Source organism: Pseudorca crassidens, chromosome 11, assembly GCF_039906515.1.
Source record: "Pseudorca crassidens isolate mPseCra1 chromosome 11, mPseCra1.hap1, whole genome shotgun sequence".
Lineage (NCBI taxonomy): Eukaryota > Metazoa > Chordata > Mammalia > Artiodactyla > Delphinidae > Pseudorca > Pseudorca crassidens.
The window spans coordinates 35,343,012-35,362,241 of NC_090306.1; the positions used below are offsets into that span (position 1 = coordinate 35,343,012).

A 19,230-nucleotide genomic window follows, 5' to 3' on the forward strand; every position below is an offset into this window, starting at 1 on the left:
TGGGCATCTGTCTCGATCATTCAAAATAGAAAATTTTAAATCTCAGCTCAGGCTGGGCCATTACACATGGCCCCAATCCTATGCTGAGTATGTGGCAGAGATCCCTGGGTAAACTTTCCTCTCATTTCCTAAGGGTTCCATTGGAGACAAGTTTTCCCCTCACGTATTAGGAACAACTTACATGTAGAATGAATTCTGTTTTTTTTTTAATATCTTATGTGGGATAAGAGGAGAGTTGGCCATTGTTATTTCTTCCTTCCATAAAATTAGTCACCAAAATGAAGTATTGGAACAAGAGTACTCAAAACAACATCATTAGGTGAATAAGGCAGCATAAAAGGCCATAAATTTAATTATCTCTGTGTGTACACTGTCTTCTCAATTGTACCCTATTACAAAGTGGATACTTATTGATTTACTTAGTGTCTGCTTATATTTTGGTTTCTGCATCTGTTGTCATTTTCCGTAAGGAGAAAAGAATAGCTTTCCCTTAGAGTAGCAATGTAAATGATCAAAGTAACAGATCTTTGGAAACTAAGTTCTCTTTTTTCTGTTCTGTTCCTTCTACTGTTTTTCATTAGTCATCTCAGGAGATTAAATTTTCTTTAGAATACTAATTGGATGTAATTTTGCCTTGTCACTTAAGAAATTGTTAATCCTGGAAGTTAAATTTTGTGACAAAACAACATTTTAATTGATTTACTTTTCAAATCTGCTGTAATTAACCAAATGTGTCTGGTTCTTGAGGAAGAGGTCTATAATTCTCCTGTATGAAAATATCGAGCAATGAAAGTCTATCTGGAAAAGATTTTTCTCCCCAGCCAAACACATGGTTTTTCCCCTTAATTAAAAAAAAAGGGAGGTATTCTAAATGTCAGCTGCACTTTTCCGTTGACCAGAGGAAAGCTCATAACAGCCTCCTCTATCTTACTGAATGCAGCAAACATGCTTCAGTCCTCATCAGACTTGTTCTCTGCAGCCTCCATACTCTTGCATTGTCAAGGTCCCTCCTTCCACAGATCCTTCTTCATGTCTTCCATCATGCCATACTCTGATGGATTTTCCTGAGTTTCTTTGTTTCTCTTCAGTTTCCCTTGCTGGTTCATTTTCCTCTGCGCATGCCTGCATTCTCCAGGGCTCTGCTGGCATTAGCCTCTCTTCTCACTTCCCAACTCTCGTACCTTATGCAGTACAGCTAAGTCTTTAACAACACAGGCTACATAAACTGACTACCTATGTTTAATCCTGTGCATTAGTTTCCTGTTGCTGTGTAGCAAATTCCCACAACTTTGTGGCTTAAGACAACACTCATTCAGCATTTCACAGTTTTGCAGGACAGAAATCTGGGTGGAGTTCAGCTGGGTTCTCTGCTCAAGGTCTCACCAGGCTGAATTCTAGCTGGAGGCTAGGGCTGAGAACTCATCTGAGAGGCTTGAATCTTCTTCCAAGCTCACTAGTGTTGGCAGAATTTAATTTCTTGTGGTTGTAGAACTGAAGGTCCCATCTTCTTGATGGCTGTTGGCCAGGGCCTAGTGTCAGTTCTTAGAAACTGCCTGTGATTCTCTGCCACGTGACCCCCTACCTAGACCTTCTAACACTTCCAATTTGACGTTCTTTTAAAGGGATGAACTGATTAGGCTAGGCCTACGTCATCTCCCTTTTGTTTTTAGCTCAAAGTCAACTGATTAATAACTAAATAGTAGGAATTGTATCCCATCACAATTACAGATTTTGCCCTGCACAGGAGAGGAAATTGTGTGTACAAGGTACGTACACCAGGGGTTAGGAGTGTTTGAGGCCATCTTAGAATTCTGCCTATCACATCCTAGTTCTGCCATTTACTAGCTGCATGAATTTAGGCAAGTTATATAATTTCTCTGTACCTTGGTTTTTGCATCTTTAAAGTGGGATAATAAATAAAATATTCTTTGTGGAGTTATTTTGAGGACTAATGGGATTGATACATGTAAAATCCTTAGAACTGTGCCTGATACATAGTAAGAGCCTGCAAATTTTCAGTTATCATTATTAATCTATTTTCTCTCCATAGATATTGCATCCACTCCCATGACATCACACAATTACTGATATTCTTATGGTAGATATTGCTTTTCCAAATAATTGCACTTTTTAAATCTAAACTTATGACTTCACTTGCAAACCTGATCTTTTCTAGTGATTCTTATCACAGCAAATAGTACAATTATACTATTATAGTATAATAGTTCCTTATGCTTTCCAATTTTCTCTTCCTTTCCTACCATTCATTCATTAAAAAATTATTTTTTGGAGTATCAACTATGTACAAAGCATATGATGACAGAGGATATAATGGTCAGTAAAAAGATACAGTCTCTGCCCTCATAGAACTTATAATCAAGTTAGAGAGACAGATTATACTGTATCACACAAAACTTATTAAAATAAACCCATTTTCTCAATATCTTTTGCAAACACTCAAGTCAAAGCCACTACCTCTCTTTCCTGAACTAGAGCAATAACCCTTCACTGGGTTCCAACATTCACTCTTCCTCCACTTTTTTCCTCCTCTCAGAGCTACCCTCTTCAAGGAAACCTTATTATGTCACTCATCTGCAGAAATCCTTTCAATGGCCTCTTGTAATATGTAAGATAAAAACAAATCTTCTTCATAACCTGCCGTGCCCCTGCCAGAGCTCTCCAGCTCTGTACACCCCCACTCACCCCTCCCGGTCTGTGCTTTAGCCCTATGGCCTTCTTCTTGCTCCTCCATGGTGCCTCGCTCCTTCATGCCTCAGCACTGTGCACCTGCCAGTCCTTCAAAACTGGCCACTCTCTCTCTTCCCTGCTCTGTCTTTGCCTGATCATTCTGAGTTTAAATTTTATTCCCTCCAAACTAAATCAGCATCCTCATTATACTCAAAGTACCATATGAGTCTTCTTCATCACATTTAATATAACATATAGTTATGTATTGATTTGAGTCATTATTTGATTAATATCTGCCATCATTCTGAAGAAGGGATGTTTGAGACAAGATCTAAAAGAAGAGCTTCAGCCACATGAAAAGTTATATTTCATAGATTTCAAGTGTGTTTTGTTTATGAGGGAATATGACATAGCTTGTATTTTAAATGTAAAGACTAATCTCAGAATGAGGATTTGAGGGGCAAGCTTCCTATGTAACTACCTCTGTGTTAATTCAGACCAAGCTTACCTTATTAGTATTTGGGAGGGAACACATTTGTGATCATGAGGGTTACTGAAGACTTGAACAAGAATGTGAGAAAGTGTTCTTTAAACTATAAAACTCACAACATGACTTTTGCTGCTGTTATTGTTAATATCACCAAAATATCAGGTTATCCAAACACTTGAGCTCAGTTGAATTTGATCCATTAAATTACACCCAAATACTTGGTTTACTTTAACAAATTATTTAGGTCTACCTGTGTTTTTTTCCTTAAATTTACTTATGTGTGTGTGTGTGTGTGTGTGTGTGTGTGTGTGTGTGTAATACCATTCTATCAATATGCAAACATACATTTGGAATACTCACACATATACATATGGTGTATGTGTGGTGCGTATGGTATATACACACGCTTCCTATAGTATATTTTAGTCTAGTGTTCATTATCATAAAATGGGTCAAGTTCAGAAGTCCTATTATTATAGCTTTATTTAAAATGTTAATTTTTAATACAATTCAATAATGCTTAATAAGATGATATTTGGGATATAACTCATCAATAGGCTTTGCAAATAGTGAAACAAGTCAAATTCCTTTAGCTTAAAAGTGTTTACTGATTTTTAAAATATATTTTATGAATATTCCAAAACTTTAGTGGTCAAGGCAATAAACAAAAACTTCTAGATGATGAATATGCTACTAATTTTTTGTAGAAAATATTAAAAATCATTGCTAAAAGTAAAAGCACCTTTATCTTCAAGCTAACTGACTGTAGTTTCATAATTATTGACTTGTAGATATCTGCTTTGGATGGTTTCTGAAGCCAAATTCAGAACAATCTTAAGGTAAGCTGTTTACTCGGGGGATGTGTATGTTTATGTACGTGTATTTTAGTTTTAAAGAATAAAAATTATGCCAAAACAGTGTGTAATAGAATATTCAAATGTATTTTTAGTAACTGAGCATGGAGAAATTTTCCGGTTCATGATAAACACTCAATGTTATTGGTTCTGTTTTATCTGTTATTTCTCAACTTCAAAAATATCAAAACGTGATAAACTGTTTGATGACTACTTATTAAATGTCCTTTCAGTGCCCTCTCGCACAATAGCCGTACAAGTAAATCACTGTGTAAATACATAAAACAAGTAAAGGACAATTAATCCTGAGTTAATAGAGGTTGGAATGAGTTATCAAATATGGGCTGAATGAGAAACCTGAGGCTGGTTAAAGTTATGTAGCTGGTAAGTGGCACAGTTACAAGCTGAGGCCTAACTAACGCCCAAATTTTGGTTTCTTATCACTGTGTAAACTACCTGGAAAAGATAAGAGTTAAACCGAATTTTGCAAATTTTCTACTGAAGAGACAATGAGAAGGGAACGTTTTGTGCTATGACGACCGTTAACAAAAGCGTGAAAGATCCTATAGATATGCAGTGTGCTAGAGTGACAAGTTGTAATGAAGAGCATTTGAGAAAAATGTAATAAAAATTGTATAGCCAGAGCAGATTGAGATTACGGACATACTTTGATGGATAATATTGAGTGACTGTTCCAGTTTCATCTCTAGTGTCCTCTACCTGCAAACTACTAAATTGGATTATTGCCATTGGAGTTGGGTACAAGAATCCACAATGTGGTCAGGGTGATCAGTTAAAAAAGATAAAAAGTATTGAATTAAAAGGGATCTTTGAAAATTATCTAGTCCTGTCAAGACATGAAGTGATGTCCTGATTCTAATAGAGGCCAGAAGACCTGGAAGCAAACAAATATGACAGCTCTTTATGATAGATTAGATAAGAGGAATAAAGGAAGGAAGAACAGAGAGGGTTTTAAGATTATTCTCACAGAAAAAAAGGAAAAATTTTAAAACTGATAGAAAAGGAATATAAACTATTTTGTTAGAGAACAGAATGAGTTTGGTTTCTCTATTTTGCATCTGAAATATTGAAGGGGACCCACATTCACAGTTCTTACAGGACATAGAAAGTTAAATGAAGAAAGGGGTGAAGATTGGGTCCTAATTCCATTAAATGTATTTATTACTTTAGAGGGGGTGATTACTCTGGAAGGATTAGTATAAAAATAGAAGAACATATGGCTGATATTTAAACACCATTTTCAGTTGAACATTTTAAGAACAAAATATAGGGGTGTAAGCTTGAAAAATATATGTAAGAAGATGTAACTTGTATGCCTTCTATATGTAACACTAAATTCTCAAAGGTTTTATTTGTTTTGGATTATTGTTTTGGGATTTTGTTTATTTCTTTGTTTGGCAACATAGTGTATTTCTTTTAAAAGTAAGTAATGCAAATTACTTAAAAATCAGCTCTGGAAAACATTTATTTTAAATGCTGACAATGTTACTTCTTTTACTTTAAGGATTTTCTTTCATTGGGCGTTACCATTATCCTGTTAACAATGCTTCAGGCAAAATACAATTTTAAATTACTTTTATTTAAGAATCTAAGCTCTCATTCATTCATTGTGCAATGAAATATGTGAATTAGATGGTAAACAAGAAGAGAAAGAAAGAAGGGAATCTCTACTTAGAGTACAAATTACTTCATTTGGAGTGATGTCTCTCACTAATGCTGGCCTACAATTCTATAATATTTCTAGTAATACTAAAAAAATTTTCCCTAATATTAGTTTAAAATACAGGTTAAAATAATATGTATACAGAATTATAAACTTCTTACATTGTACTAAACATACTCACTCATAGATTAAATTCATCAAATATCTATTCAGTACCTAAATTCAGTGCTAAATTCTGGGCCCATTACAATACTTTTAATACATATGGCTTCTCTTTTCAAGATGCTCACAGTCTAGTTAAAAAAAAAAAAACCCAAATATATAAACAAATTATTACATCATAACATAATCCCTTGTTATGGAAGGACAAAGGATTGGATTACTTCTGATTGAGTGGATCAAGACTGGTTGTAAATATCATCAAGGAAATGTAGATCTTTAATTTACAAATCAAAAAGTAAACATACTTTCTAAATCTAAAGATTTGAGCTTAATTATGTTTATTTAAAATATAAAAGCAATACAAAGACTAATTGAATTTCTTAGAGTTTGATTCTCAAAGACTATGTTTTTTTTTTTTTTTTTTTTTTCTATATTTGGAGTCTGGAGGAGAGTCTTTATATAGTGCTATCAATACATTTTTAGAAAGTAGAAACTTAAAATGTGAAACATATTGCCTGTGGTCTGCTAATTTTTCTTGACATTAGTACCATCAGGAACTGTACTTGTTTCTGGTTTTATTTTTAAATTTATTTATTTATTTATTTTTGGCTGTGTTGGGTCTTTGCTGCTGTGCTGGGGCTGTCTCTCTGGCTGCGGTGAGCGGGGGCTGCTCTTCTTTGCAGTGCGTGGGCTTCTCATTGTGGTGGCTTCTCTTGTTGTGGAGCACGGACTCTAGGCATGTAGACTTCAGTAGTTGTGGCAGGCAGGCTCAGTAGTTGTGGCACGTGGGCTTAGTTGCTCCGCAGCATGTGAGATCTTCCCGGACCAGGGCTCAAACCTGTGTCCCCTGCATGGGCAGGCGGGTTCTTAACCACTGCGCCACCAGGGAAGCCCTGTACTTGTTAAATGCATGAAGAAGTTGAATGAAAAAACTATCACTTTGGTAACAGTTTTACTTAAGGTAATAAAACCCTTGTACAGGCAACAAACTGTATTACTTCAATTTTTTTTTTTTTTTTTTTTTTTTTTGCGGTACGCGGGCCTCTCACTGTTGTGGCCTCTCCCATTGCGGAGCACAGGCTCCGGGCGCGCAGGCTCAGCAGCCATGGCTCACGGGCCCAGCCGCTCCTCAGCATGTGGGATCTTCCCGGACCAGGGCACGAACCCGTGTCCACTGCATCGGCAGGCGGACTCTCAACCACTGCGCCACCAGGGAAGCCCACTTCAATTTTTAGAAACTAAATTTAAGTAGGATTAAAAATAATTTATAGAGCGTTCCTTTTCTAGCAGCTGTTAAATGAAAAACTCTAAAAATATGACTATAAAATACTTCTTTTTAAATGCTTTTCTGAAAGGGTAAGAAAGCAAAGAATCCAAAGGGGACAAAAACGAAGTGAAAAAAGAAATCCAAGAGGTAAGTAAGGGAAACACTGGGACAGAAGATGAAGCAAAGGGCTAACTCTAGTTGTAGTCTGATAGAAGTGTCTCTCTCAGAGAATCAGAACCCTTAAGGACAACACTCTAAGAATAAGGGTCTATACAAAATAAACCTACCACCAAGAAGGTACATCAAAAAACCATGCCTATCTAGACACTGCACTGGGTGGAGGGACACAGAATTGTCCTTAGAACTCAGAATTATTAGATGGCTTTCACTGAGACTTGGTGGCAGAATTTACCTGTGTGATCAACGAACTTTATCCAGTAATTTAGAGTGGTTCCAGATTCACAGTCAGTGAGTAGAAGCAAAATAAATCACTTGCTTTGTGAATCCAAATTGAATGTTCCCAAGATAAATTTCTAAAATAATTAGTTACTAATTTAAAAATTGCAAAGCATAAAGAATAAATTAGACTTGAGAGAAAGCTGAAAAAAACCATAAAGAAGACATAGTCTTACAAAGATACATTGTATTGGAATGATCAGATTCAGAAAAGGAGTATGTTGAATATTCTAAAATTAAAAGAGAAATTAATTTTCTATTGCTATTTTTATTTTCTATGACAAATTACCACACACTTAGTGTCATAAAACAACAAATTGTACAAGTGTCACCAGATGAAACTCAAAGTATAGGCAGGATGCAATTCATTCTGGAGGCTCTAGGGAGAATCGAATTAATTTCTTGTTCATCTGTGTTGTTGGCACAAGTCAGTTCTTTGTGGTTATAGGACTAAGCCGCTTGTTTTATTGTTGGCTCTAGGTTGAGGGTTTCTCCCAGTTTCCAGATGCTGCCACATGACTTGACTTTGGGCCCCTTTTTTACTTTCAAAGCCAGCAAAGGCAGGTTGAGACTTTCTCACGTCATATCTCTCTGACCTCTTCAGTCCAAGTTGGCAGTGTCTCTGCTTGTATAAGATTCTCAAGAGCTCTGTGGATTTTCCATAGATGTCACAAGGATTCAATCCATTAGAGAAAGAGGCTCATGCGCAGATCTTTCCAAGAAAATCTCTACTTTTGGCTTCTGATGAGATGACTGATGGGATTTATGATAACTTCCTTAATTTTTTCAAAGAGTCTTTTATGTTACTGATTACTCTGATCTTTCGATCTTTCTGAAATAGCTCAGAAAAATAATCTCTTAATTTTTAAATAAATTTAAATGAATATCTTAATTTTAACATTTTGCCATATGGGAAGGCTGAGAATGTCCAAAATCATCAAGTCCTGATTCCTTTTTGTTTAACAGTTCCTCTGTCAGTTTATCTCTTTCCTCTTGCATTTACTCTAAGGGAAAAGAAGAAATCAGTCTGCACATTCAACACTTTACTTGGAAATCTCCTCAGTTAAATATCCAAGTTCATTGCTTACGAGTTCTGTTTTCCATATAACTGCATGACACAAGCCTGCTAAGATTTCTATGTAACAAAAATCCCTTTTCCTCTGGTTTCCAATAACATGTTCTCATTTCTTTCTGAGCCCTCACCAGCAGCATTCTTAAAATCCATGTTTCTATTAATAGTTTGTTCATGACCATTTATATTTTCTATGAGGCAATTTAGGACTTCTCTGTAATGCTCTTTACTTCCTTCTGAGCCCTCATGGACATTCTTTAATGTCCATATTTCTGCTAACAGTCTATTCAAAGAAAACTAGGCTTTTTCTTCCATACTTCATAAAATTCTTCCAGCCTGTACCCACTGCCTGATACCAAAATCAATTTCACATTTTTAGATATTTGTTACAGAAACACCTCAATTCTAGTACTAAAATCTATATTAATTTTCTATTGCTGCAAAAAAAATATTACAAACAGTGGCTTAAAATAGCATAAGTTAATTATTTTATAGTTCTATAGAACAGAAGTTCAGTACAGTACAGTTCTCATTGGACTGAAATTAAGGGTGGCAGATATGTTCTGGAAGTTGTAAGGCAGAATCAGTTTTCTGCCCATTCACATTACTGACTGAGTTCAATTCCTTGTGGATGTAGGACTGGGGTCCCCATTTTCATGCTGACTATAAACTGAAGGTTGTTCCCAGCTTCCAAAGGCTGCTGCCTTTCTTGGTTTATGGCCTCTTCCTTACCTTTCTACAGCCAGCAACACTGGGCTAAGTCCTTTTCACATTGCATCTCTTGACCCATTCTTCTGCCTTCCTCTTCTGCTCTTAAGAGCTCACGTGATTGGATTGGGACCATCCAGGTAATCCAGGATAATCTCACCATTTCAAGGACACTACCTTGATCACATCTGCAAAGCTCCTTTTCCCAGGTAAGGTAACATATTTGCAGGTTTCTGAGGATTAGGTCATGGACATCCTGGGAGTGGAAGGAGGACCATTATTCTAACTACCAAAAATATATTTAAAGAAAAAAATGTCTGAAAATATGAGCAAGGAACCAGGCAATGTAAAAATGAGAAGTGGCTTTGGAAAAGAATAATAGAAATGAAACATATTATAATTGAAATTATACACTTAAAAAGCAGTTTAATAGAATTGACCCAGCTAAATTTGTGATCCAAAGAAATAATTATCAAAGACAGAAACATCACAGAAAGAAAAAAATGCAAATTACCAGAGAGACTATGGACCGTGGAACAGATGATGAACAGAATGAAAAGATGTAAAACATGTAATTAGTGTTCTAAAATCAGAAAATAGATATAAGGAAGAGGAAGAAATACTTAAAGAAGTAACAGCAGAAAATTGTTGAAAAATCTTAATCTTCAGATCTTGGAAGACTAAGGAACCTGAGACAGGATAAATTATAAGAAAGTTTATGTGTAAACACATAAAAATGAAACTGCAGAATGCCAACACTAAAAGAAGAACTGGAAGCAGCTAGAGAAACAAGACAGCACTGTTAAATGGAAGGTGATTAGATTAATGGTCAACTTCTAAGTAGCTAAAATGGAAGCCAGAGTTACCGGGATATGGGATCTACCAGAGGATTCCATTTTTCTGTAAGCAGCCCGTACCTCACGCTACTCTCTTCTTCCAGTTATGGGTGTTATTGTGAAGGCTTATTTGTATTTCTTCACTCAACCTTTAAATACTGTGTAGTATTTCTAATATCTAACAAATATGAGCATAAATAAAAGTATAACACATATAACTATCGATTTATTCAACAAATATTCATTATCAGTTCCCTGTGATGCTCACTAGAATGCAGATTCTATTCTAGGCATTGGGGATATTAAAAAAAAAAAAATCCATCCCCGTCAAGTTATCTACTTATATCAATCTCTCATGAATTAGAGGTTGTAAGCATAAAGTCACACCTTTTTTATTTATAACGTAAATCCTCTCATTTGTTTGCCGGTCATAAACCTTGATATCTTTATAACTTTTATATGATTTTCAACAATTCCATGCACCCTCCTAAATGCTACAGTTTGCTCAGCACTTAGCAGCTATCATCAATCAAAAGTAGTTCGTTTAACACCAAATATGTGCTCACTCTTGCACTTGGCACTTTTGGGAACAATGGGAAAAACACTATAGCCCTAGTGTATCTTTCAGTGCCATTAAATACTATTTATTATAATGAATTTTGGCAGACTTGCCTTGTTATTTCTGTTGCACAACTGAATTATTTTATATGCTTAATAAAGTTTCTCATTAATTATATTAGAATGAATTATTGAATATATATTAAAAGCTGTGGCTTTATTTTTTGAGCATGGCTAATGTAAGAAAATTGCATGAAGTTTTATTCCATTTCATCAAAACAATAATTGTTTTCTTCAATAAAAGAAAATCCAGGAAGAAACAGGGGATTTAGTGCCTGAGATTCAATGAACAGTAAAGTAAAATGACTGTGAACTTTTCATAAAGCAAACATAAGCTTTATTTTCTCCCAGAATTGCACAACAGCATTCATCTGGAGTTTAAGAAAACATTTTACTAATTACTAGTGAATAATAATTTACTAAATTTTGCTAGAGGTATAATTTTATCTGGAAAATATATAATGTCTATGACATCCCTTTTGTAGAGGATAGAAGATTAGTGTCAAACAGGATTGGTTTGAATTCTAGTTTTGCAAATTACTAACTGTGGCTGATTAGGCAAGCTATGTGTCATTTTTGAGCCTTCTTCCCATGATAAAAAAAAAAAAAAGCAACTGGAATTCAAATGCAGTCACATCTCTTTTATTTTTTTTTCACATAACTTGAAACTTGGCATGCCCATATTAGCAGGAAGTCCAATGCCTCCCTCCTGAGGTCCTTGCTGCCCTCACTCCCATTGCTGAAGATTCCCAGAGGATCACTCTGTCTAATGTAGTCTGCCCTGCTTCCAAATCCCAAGCAGAAAGAAAACAGGGGAGTCCATCCATTGCTTTCTGTCAGCATACTTGGAGCTGCTATGGAAAACTGATCCCCCAGCAGATTCCACCTGGTGATTTTGCACTGCTACAGGGATGTCCTGTCTGAACTGATCCCTGCACACTGTGGACTTAATAATTCTATTTGTCATCAGCTATCATTCCTGCAATTCCCACCATCATATATTGGCCAGGACAGGAAAGGCTGCCAGCCTCAACCTTTCTCCAGGAATCTCTAAATTATGGTTCTGAGCTTGGGTCAATGGCCTTGTACTCCCTTGCCACAGGGTGACCTTGCTGAGGCTCCTGATATCCTTTCCTGCTGACAACCTCAGTCAGAAACAGAAATCCTTTAAGGAGGTTTCAATAACACTAAATCACAAAAGGATATTCTCCAACCCCAAGTAACCTCTTGCAAAACTTAGTGACCCGCTCTTGTGGGAGGTGAGCCATATTTTAGCAGGTCATAAAAGGTTCTAAATAATAGAAAAGGTTCTAAATAATCTTTCCCCAGGAAGATAGGTACCTACTAGGTTACTAAGGACAAATCACATGACTCTTTAAAAAGAGATTCTCTCTAGATGACTTACTGACTTCACTAGAGAAGCTTCTTCTCTTCCTCTTAGGTTCTGCCTCATCAATTACATTGTACATCCTGTTGCTGAGAGAGTAAATGAGATGACACATAGCAAATGCCTATCAGTTCCCACTATTTAGTAGACACTTAATAGATTCCAATTTTCTCCTTTGTCTTATATTCTTAATTTTTAGTTTAAAGCTTTACTGTTATTTTGATTATTCACATAAATTTCATAAGTGAGATTATAAAACCAATAAGGGAAGAGAGTTATGTCTTGTACATTTTTTAAGGCTCAGCATAATACCTTACAGAAAAATATTAATTACTATGTAATTATTGATTTAGTTATTACTTTGAAGTTTATTTTTCCATATGTAGATAATATAATCTTCTTTTTAAATTTCCTTGTATGACTTTCTGCTATCATACTAAATTATTATTCTGAGCAGAAGCTTGGCATGGAAAGGATATGAAATTCTAACATATATATTTGCATTTTGATTACTGAATCACCTATCAGTCAATAACACTTAAATTGCTTAGAAATTTTCACAAGCCCTTGAAATGATGGGTTTCATTCCTTCTCATAAATGGTGAGGCAAGAACACATTAGTATGTGTTGCACTGAAAGGAACTGAAGGGAACTTAAATTTGAATTCTAAGTCTCTGCTGACACCTGTAAGAGTATAGACAAGCCATTCAGTGTGCCTCCTGTAGCACAAAGGGTAACAATAAAAAAATTATTATAATGATTAGAGGAAATAACTGTGTAAGTGCTCTATAATAAGAGCCCTTTAATTTAAAAAATGCACACTTATTTTGAAAAAAAATGGAGAATAAGTGAAATAACTCATAATCTCACCTCTCAATAATAAATTTTTGTTAACATCTTGAGATATTTTGAAGTCACAGATACATACATTTTAACATTCTATTTTTTTAGTTCATCTTATAGTGTGTTGAATTTTGAAACTTTTCATGTCACAAATTTTTCAAAACCATTTTTTAATATTATAACATATAATTTGGCCACTTCTCTTAGTTACATGGTTTTTTTCCTAATGTTTCACTTAAAGATAATTTTATTTTTAACATCCTTGCAATGTTCTTATATTCATGTATATGAACATTTGTAAGATTCTTACATTTTAGATTTACATCCTTAATATTTGCTACTTTAACCTTCCTTGTTCCATTTAATCTGGAAATACCTCCATAGACCCATGACTTGTACAAATCTATTATTCATTTTACTGAAATCCACACTTGGGTGCTGCCCTGGGCTAGTGTTACTAGTACTCACTTCATCTATTGAAGTCTAGTGGCTGCCTGCCCCTCTCTCACTCAGCTTAATTTTTCTCCCCTTTCCACGGTCCACATTGAATCTATCTTTACTAGAGTGTTATAATAATTCATCAAACTGTCCTTCCACCCAAAAAGTATTCTTTTAATTCATTTGATTTTCTAGGGTTTTATTTATTTATTTTTTAGCACTTACAATCACATCTATTTTTTCTCCCTTCTGTGCTTTGCTTGTTAAGTTTGGTGTCAGAGCTGTAGTTCTAGGTTTATACAATGAAAGTGGTAGCCTAAATCATATTCTACAGAGTACAGTGCAAACATGGGAAAGTTAAATATAACAACTTGCCATTATATAGCCCAGTAGCTAATACTTTGGAAAACAGAATCAATATTCAATTTATTGCAGCAATTATAACACTGAGCTCAAAACAAGATAAAATATTACAGACGTAAATATAAATTTTTTTCTTTTATATTTGAAAATATAATTCTATAAATATGGGGTGGTAAGGGATCTGACTTGACACCAATTCATATGAAATAAATAATTATACTTTTTTAGAAGGACCACAAGTATACGTACCAACAAAGCACACTAGCAGCTGATATAACTCATGTCAAAATACATTGTGTTTATAAATCAGAAGAAGGGTGGCACTTTTCTCACCATGTTTCTGAGATTCTTTCCAGCAGCAAATTCTAGTACATGAGAGACTCCTACAAATATGTATGAGTGCTGCTGTTAAGCCCTGTGTCCGGCTGGTCTTTGGAGCTTGTCCTATCCAGCTGATACCCTTAGCTACCTCTAAAGGGTAACACAGATGATGTTTAGGAGTCAATGAGTTCCCCCTGCAGCTTCTGAGATGGACAGTCTTATGGATAGGAAACCACATTCCCCTCTTATCTCAGAGAACCATCCCTACATCTGTGATACTATCACTTCATTCTACCAGGATACCTCTTACAAGACTGTTCCCTAAGTTACAGCTTCCAACTGTGGTCGTAGACTACCCAACTAATAGGAAACTTACAGTTCTTGCCATGCATCGTGGAGTCCCACAGGAAACTAGAGTGGGCTTTGCTCTCTTCTCCCTGTCTGTGCCTTTTGGCCATCTCCCATCTGTCCAGTTCCCAGGCTCTGACAACACTGGAAATATCTGGGATTCTGCTGCTCAGTAACTTGCAAGCAGGAAGGAGAGCCAGCACCCCACATTCAAAATCACATCCAAATCTCAAGGGAGGGTTTTCTGTCCACCTCTCCTATACCCTACCAACACCAAACAGAGGCAGGGGAACAATGTAAGTCTCCTATTTCTCCATAAATTCTTCTCTTCAACTCTCTTTCTTAACCTTCTTTTAAAATTTCTTCGATGTTAAAAGATCCTAGGAAATCAGTTCTGCCTATTTCCCAAGGAACCACGACCCTAACCCAAATTGAGGGAGGATCCTTTGCAGCAGTTAAGGGCTGGGCCTTTATTCTCAGCCAGCTGAGGATTGTCACCACAGGATTGAACCCTGCCTTTTCCTTTCAGACACAGCTTATAAAAGAGGCTTACCACTAGTCTATGGCTGAGGTTAGGAAGGAGCACTTTCCTCAAATCTTTATTTTATGTTGTTACAGCAATTCTTATTACTCACTTCAGTTAGAACTAATAATTTTCTACTCTTTTAAGTGCTGTATTTGACAAATTTAGAATTATTACACACGTTAATGCACATGATATGTATGTAGTTTATCAACTAGTTCCTTTTTACATTTTAACCAATGAAAAGGTGATCACTTTTAAAATGTCATCAATTTATCTTTGATTTTCCTTAAGCCATGTCACTGTATTGCTCCTGGTTTATCACCTTGATCTAGCAATAAGTACAGGCAGCATTAATGCTGATCTCTATTACCGCTCAATACATCTCAAATTCTTTTCTATGGTCTGGAATTCCCAATGTTCCATTTATGAATGCTCTTTGTGACCAAAGCTGGACCATTTTCCCTAGCAAGCCAGTTAAAATACATATGGGCATTGATTTGTTTCTTTTGAAACTAGGACATTGATTCAATTATCATATTGGAGGAAGTTCATGTCGGTAAATTTATATCACTTCTCTTATACATATCTAATAAATGTTCCACAATTCAGGATTTTACCTAGAAGTATGTAAAATGAAAAAAATATTCAGGACCTTGACAAAATAGAGTTTAGTTTAATATCACTGTCCTTGCACAATGAAGAAACCACCTGAGATAAATATGTTCTTCGAGTAGCACTTTTCATGAATATTTTTTAGCTATTCCTGTAAGAGACAGCAACATTATTTTTGTATTGCTGAAGTGCTTTGAGAGTAATGTCCTGGTGACAGCATAAACAAAACACAAAGGCCAGTTTGTTTTTATACCTAAATGGGGGATTGTTGGTGAAGAGCTGTGCCAGCCAGTACAGAGTGGGATAACATTTTATTCCTCTCAAGATAGATGGATTGCTGAATTGCCTGAGTTCCTGCTGTTTTATACCTTGCCCCTTGAATTTGAAAATGAATAACTGCTCCTTTTTTTCTGAATGGATAGTGAGAAAATATATAATTCAGTAAAACTCAACTCATAATATTGTCATTAAAATTATGTCCACCTGGTATTTTATCCACACAATATATTGCCAAAATATTAAATGTCTTATTTATTAAATATTATATTTTTGGTAAATTATATCATTATAAAACAGGGTATGGGCAATTTGCCAGTGGGTTACACTTTTAAAATGTTCCTTCAAATGAAGGGAATTAAGTTTTACATCATTGATAAAGCCATTACTTGAAACTTTTTTGTTGGGAGATAATAAATTCAACAAATGTCTTTTGAGTGCCACAGTGAAAAGTCTCTGTAGGGGATAGACATAAAAAGAAAGCATAGTTCCCACAATCAAGGAGCTCTAAACAAGTAGAGAAAAATTATTACATGTACAGAAGATTATAACAGAGGGATGCAGGAAAGTTACAATGACTATGAGACAAAAAAGGGAAAGTACTTCCCATGGAGATGAATAATTGAAAACGATGGAACATGGAAAAGGAGTCTCACAGCTGAGGAGGGAGAAATTAGAAGAAAGAAAGAGAGTTGGATCATGGAGATCCTTAAATACAAAGAGAGAATTTGATTTTTGTCCTGTAGATATAAAGGAGTTATGATGGCTAGTTTTATGTGTCAGTTGACTAGGCTGTAACATTTAGTTGTTTAATCAAACACCAATTTGGCTTTGCTATGAAGGTATTTTGTCAATGTGGTTAGCATCTAAAATCAGTTGACTTTAAATAAGTAAGTTATCCTCCATAAGGAGGGAGGACTTCAACCAATCACTTGAAGGCCTTAAGAGGAAACACTGAAGTTTCCCAGAGAAGAAGAAATTCTGCCTTAAGTCTGTAGCATCAGCTTCTGCCGAGTTTCCAGCCTTCTTGCTTACTCTAGGGATTTCTTACTTGCCAGCCTGACACACACAGTCAACTGAGCCAATACCTTAGAATAAATCTTTTTATATATAAACACATATATATCCTATATACTGTATATATATATTCTATATGCTATACATGTATTCTATACATTATACACACACACACACACATATTATGTTGGTTCTATTGTTCGTTTCTCTGGAGCAGCCTGACTAAATCAAGACTTATTACAAATTTTAAACAAAACTGTGTTTATAACTATTATGACACAATTAAGTCTTGTAATTTTAAGCTTTTATTGAACATTAATTTATGCCAGGTTTAAATGCTTTGAGAAAAAATAAGCATAAAATATAGTACCAGTTTTAGTAATTTTCTGCACTCTGCACAGGAAAATACTGTTTTTTCCAAATTCTTTCATTTAACCAATCAATACAACATTGCTATAAAATAGATATTAATAATGAGGCTATTATTATCTTTCTAATTTTACTAATGAATAAACTGAATTTACAGCTAATCTTTGTGAGGCTTAGGGACAAACTGCATACTACAGCTCATGAAATGTTGTGTATTTAACCACTAAAGTGCACATCTTCTAATGTAAAACAAATTGGCTGCAGTCAATGACACATGATCAGAATAAAACTATGCTCTTAAATATTCATAAAAGAAAACATAAACAGGCATATTTATTAGAGAAGAGAGTTTTTAAGCAGATAAGTCTTCATGGGTGGTAGAAGGAGTCTGATGGCTTCAATAGTGAAAATAGGGAAGTAGCTTAGATCATGACTACCAGATCTAAGAAAAGTTAAAGCAATTGTAGTGTTTTCACAACCTCAGACAGCCACCTTCCACCAGATTTTAACAAACGTTGACAAACTATTACAGTAGTGCTATTCAAAGTATGATTCTAAGACTATCAACATCAGCATAATGACCCAGGAATTTACTAGAAATGCAAATTTGGAAGCTTCAAGACAGATTTTACATATCAGAATATCTTAGAGTGAGGCCTGGGAATTTGTATTTTAAAAGAGTTTACCAAATGATCTATGTCATGTACAGTTTGAAAAGCACTGCACTACAGCAGCAAGGACCAGCAAATAAGATGTGAGGTAGCCACAGCAATCAGAGAAGAAAAGGAAATAAAAGGAATCCAAATCAGAAAAGAAGAAGTAAAGCTGTCACTGTGTGCAGATGACATGATACTATACATAGAGGATCCTAAAGTTGCTACCAGAAAACTACTAGAGCTAATCAATGAATTTGGTAAAGTTGCAGGATACAAAATTAATGCACAGAAATCTCTTGCATTCCTATACACTAATGATGAAAAATCTGAAAGTGAAATCAAGAAAACACTCCCATTTACCATTGCAACAAAAAGAATAAAACATCTAGGAATAAACGTACCTAAGGAGAAAAGAGACCTGTATGCAGAAAATTATAAGACACTGATGAAAGAAATTAAAGATGATACAAATAGATGGAGAGATATACCATGTTCTTGGATTGGAAGAATGAACATTGTGAAAATGATTCTACTACCCAATGCAATCTACAGATTCAATGCGATCCCTATCAAACTACCACTGGCATTTTTCACAGAACTAGAACAAAAAATTTCAAAATTTGTATGGAAACACAAAAGACCGTGAATAGCCAAAGCGATCTTGAGAACGAAAAACGGAGCTGGAGGAATCAGGCTCCCTGACTTCAGACTATACTGCAAAGCTACACTAATCAAGACAGTATGGTACTGGCACAAAAACAGAAATATAGATCAATGGAACAGGATAGAAAGCCCAGAGATAAACCCACGCACATATGGTCACATTATCTTTGATAAAGGAGGCAGGAATTTTCCAGTGGAGAAAGGACAGCCTCTTTAGTAAGTGGTGCTTGGAAAACTGGACAGGTTCATGTAAAAGTATGAGATTAGATCACTCCCTAACACCATACACAAAAATAGGCTCAAAATGGATTAAAGACCTAAATGTAAGGCCAGAAACTATCAAACTCTTAGAGGAAAGCATAGGCAGAACACTCTATGACATAAATCACAGCAAGATCCTTTTTGACCCACCTCCTAAAGAAATGGAAAGAAAAACAAAAATAAACAAATGGGACCTAATGAAACTTCAAAGCTTTTGCACAGCAAAGGAAACCATGAATAAAACCAAAAGACAACCCTCAGAATGGGAAAAAGTATTTGCAAATGAAGCAACTGACAAAGGATTAATTTCCAAAA

General features: G+C 35.3%; 1 protein-coding gene across 5 annotated transcripts in view; it reads left to right on the plus strand.

The window, feature by feature from the left end:
- Nucleotides 1-19,230, plus strand: part of CNTN1 (contactin 1) — a 371,063-nt gene that overhangs the window by 87,430 nt on the left and 264,403 nt on the right. For 3 of the 5 annotated variants that reach the window (XM_067696192.1, XM_067696187.1, XM_067696190.1), the window contains exon 2: nt 3,970-4,017. The exons of the other annotated variants lie outside the window; for them this stretch is intronic. The gene's annotated coding sequence lies outside the window, so the exon portion shown is untranslated. The remainder of the gene's footprint in view (nt 1-3,969; nt 4,018-19,230) is intronic. 5 annotated transcript variants of the gene reach the window in all.